At 37.5% G+C, this 3,743-nt stretch overlaps 1 protein-coding gene across 1 annotated transcript in view; it reads left to right on the plus strand.

Annotated features, from left to right (window-relative positions):
• LOC118343277 (CUB and sushi domain-containing protein 3-like) overlaps window positions 1-3,743 on the plus strand; it is a 323,719-nt gene that overhangs the window by 185,491 nt on the left and 134,485 nt on the right.

Here is a 3,743-nt window from a genome sequence, read left to right on the forward strand (position 1 = left end):
CCCATCTCACTCTATCTTCTATCCTTTTTCTCTGTTGGTTTCCATTCCTCGTTCTCTTTTAATCTCTTCTCTGGAACTCCTCACTGTTTTACCACCTCCCCTCTCTCTTTTTCTCTGTTGTTCCTTTTTGATGTTCTTTGTTTATTCCTTCCTCTCTGCCCCTGCTTCTTTGCAAACTTGGATATAAATCATTAGGACATTATTATCAATTCAGAACTTCATAATTTGGGCAGCAGCAGGAGGAGGAGGTTTTTATGAGCCGAGTGGCTGACCTATAACAAACAACACCACCCAACACACTCACACACAGAGACAGTCTGTCCAGCACCTAGAGCCAAACGTCTCCCTCTGAGGTCTCATAGCAGTGTCTTATAAACTAAACTAACCCTGCCAAAGCATATTTGTTCATTTAGTCTCTCAGAGACAAATTTGGAATTGTTTTTGTACAGTGTTTTCTACTAAACTGAACTAACCCTGCCTGAGGGCTTTGCCATTATAATTTATTCTCCTGGAGACAAATAGACTTTAGTAGACCAGAACAACATATGGCTAGTGGGGGAGAATTACAGTCAAAGTAAAAAAAACATAATAAATAAATAAATAAAAAGAATATTAATAATAATTTGTAGAATATCATTAAGTGGAACTGTTTATAATAAAATGGAGTTGATGAACATCCTAAGAATGTCTAATTAAAGAGAAAGTAAATCTGAAGGGGGTAAAGCATAATAAATGTGTTTGCAACAGTGCACAATAAAAGTATACTGGACAAACTGAATACAATTCATAATAATAATAATAATAATAATATTTATTTAATAATCTTCTGTGGTTGATAATTCTAGAAATGATTTACTTAACACTTGAATGTATGTGTATTTGTGCATCGTATGGTTGGCCGTGTGTGTGTGTGTGTGTGTGTGTTATCTTTCTCATTTGTTTAATATTTTCCATGTTTTACCATAAAGCACATTGAGTTTACCTGTGTATGAAATTAGCTATACAATGTATGTAAACTATTGTGTTTTTTCCTCTCTTCCAGGGGTTTGCAAGTGGTTCCACAAGATAAGAAATCAACAGGAGCGTCAGTAGTGGTATTGGCAATGTTGCAGTCAGAATATTGATCTATCCTCACTGCACTGACACTGTTGACACGCGTTTCCTTACTCGAACGTGAAGTAATGTTATAATATGCTCCAGTAATTATGCATTAATTTTCTCATTGGCTGGTTTACTGAAATCCACAGACAGTTGAACTGAAACTATATTTTAAAGACAACCTGTGAGAAGTAGTGTGAGATGTTTTTAGAGATGTCCTACAATATAAATATGCTTTTTTTGTAACAATGTGTAAAGATTAGGTTTCTTATTAGCAGTAACCTTTTCAGCCACCCAACCTGCCCTTCTGCTAATGTGTAAGAGTGAAAGGTAATGGAGATGACTGACAGCTGACAGGGAGTAGTCAATCAATCACAAGCCTGTTAAAAACTCCACTAATTAATCAACTAACCTATCCCACTGACACCCCACATTAACATGTTGATTAACCTTTTAAACTAATTAAGATCAATTAAGATCAATTATACAAATTAAAAGCAAATCTCAGGGGGAGTGGTCAGGTTGTCCGTCAATCAAGGAGAGTGTCTGAGCCAGAAGGAGAGATGTGGAGAGAGGGTGGTTATAGGTGAGAGGAGAAGATCGGATAGGAAAGAAAGATCAGAGGAGGAAGAGAGAGGAAAATATAAAGGAGGGTCAAGGAGAAGGATGAGTGATGTGAGATTAGGAGAGGTAGGACAAGGATTAATAAAAACTTGAACTTTGATTTCTAAAAGCTCCTTTCTATATGCTGCATGTGTACATTAAGAATACTTCCATGGCGATCCAAATCAAATCTGTCAGTGGTGGTTGCTCTTGCTTTTTTGGCAATTTGCCTTTACTTTTACATAGAGGTCGTTCAAACACAAGCAGCATCCGCTGTGAGGTGTCATCTGGGGTCATATTCGACCTAATGAACTCGTCATACCCACAGATGGGGAAATTATGCAGAGTTAATATAAAATCATCACTGAATTAATTGGGGTTTCACTTATTTAATTGGCTTAATTGACCACAGTCCTGCAAGTAGCTCATGCAATACCAATACAGTATAAATGTACGGGGTCATAAAGGAACCCTTTTTCAGATGCACATATCTAATGTCTAATGTATAATATCAGCTATAGAACAATACATCTACATTTGTTCCCTAATGTCCACACTGGATACTAATTGGTACCTCAATAGCCAGTTTTTCAGATGCTAACACCAGTAGGGAAACCATCGCTTGTCAGTTTGAAGAAAGAAAAAATACATTCAAATATGTTCAGAAAGGTTTCTCAGTAATGACAGCGATGGCTGGCGATAACCCAACAAAAAATAGCTAATTACCATAATTACTGCCGAAAGGAACCACAGTGTTACATTCACCATTGTGTGTGGACAAAAATACCTACAAAAAGAGAGCGGAAAAAAAAGTTTTCATAACTGCTCTTCAAAAGAGAGTATTACATCACATGTGACACATCTTTGAATGTAGTCTGTGTTTTATGTCTTTTCAAAACATGACATGTAAACACTAACATAGCATGTCCAAATAATGCCCAGTTTTCAGGACAGCACATGGCACCAGTCCCAGCTCCGGATAGGTGGCATTTTGAATGGGTGCACACCTAATATTCTTATTCTTCTACTATTCTTCTTGCCTGTGTCTGCTTGGTATTTTGGTGACTTGCTATGAACTTGAATGTTCTGCAGTAAGATGTGAGGCACAGTAGGGAGTGTGTCAGTAATAATCAAGTGGTACAGTGCAGTTGTGGTGTCAAACATGACCATGATTTACGTGTTTCCTACCCGCCTACTCAGACCAGGTCAATGACGCATGGAGGAAGTAACACTGTACTGTTCCCATGACTTTATTTTAAACTGGTTTAACTCTACAACAATAAACACACACATTCTTAATTAAAGTGGAGAAGTTAGAGGAGCTGATACATAAAACACCTACTGATAGTGTATTTCAATCACACTCTGCTTCCAACTGTGCTGCAGGTGCGCCACACGCCTCTGGCCATAAAAATACAAAACACAGCTCCATGGCCTGTGTACCTTGTGATGTTGAATAGACTTGATGCAGCATGCGCTAGTGATTCATAAAGAAGGGTGATTACAAGAACACATCTTTTTGATTGTTTGAAAAAACAATCTGAGACTAAGGAAGAAAAACAAGTAAAGGGTAAAATGTAAAACCTATCTCTTCTTTGTCTGTGCAGTTGTTCCACACATTCAGCTCTTATTATCGCTGCTGGGAGACTTGGACGTTGCCAAATAAATTTCCTAATGTTTTCCACCAGTTAGGGTTTGTGTCAAAGAAATCTTACTGTACGCCTATGAGCAGTTTACCCGAGAGAAAAAGAAAGAGTAAAAGAGAGAGAAAGAGAGATGCAAAAAGATGGAGACAGTGAGAGAAACTGTAGTAGAGAAGAGACGGGAAAATTGGAGTCAACAGGCGTAATTAAAGGGAGTTAGAGGCAAGATGATGGGGAAAAACTGTCAGTTGGAGGCAAAAAATCAGCAGAGAGAAAGAGGAAAACAGAAAGGCAAAAAAGAAAACAAAGAGGCAAAAAAAGCTAAAACAGAACTTCGAGAAGTACCGTCATTAACAAACACAAAGACATCTGTAGTTATAGTATATATATATATATATA

This window comes from Morone saxatilis, unplaced genomic scaffold (assembly GCF_004916995.1).
Source record: "Morone saxatilis isolate NCDOM2014 unplaced genomic scaffold, NCSU_SB_2.0 Contig9, whole genome shotgun sequence".
In the NCBI taxonomy this organism is placed as follows: domain Eukaryota; kingdom Metazoa; phylum Chordata; class Actinopteri; family Moronidae; genus Morone; species Morone saxatilis.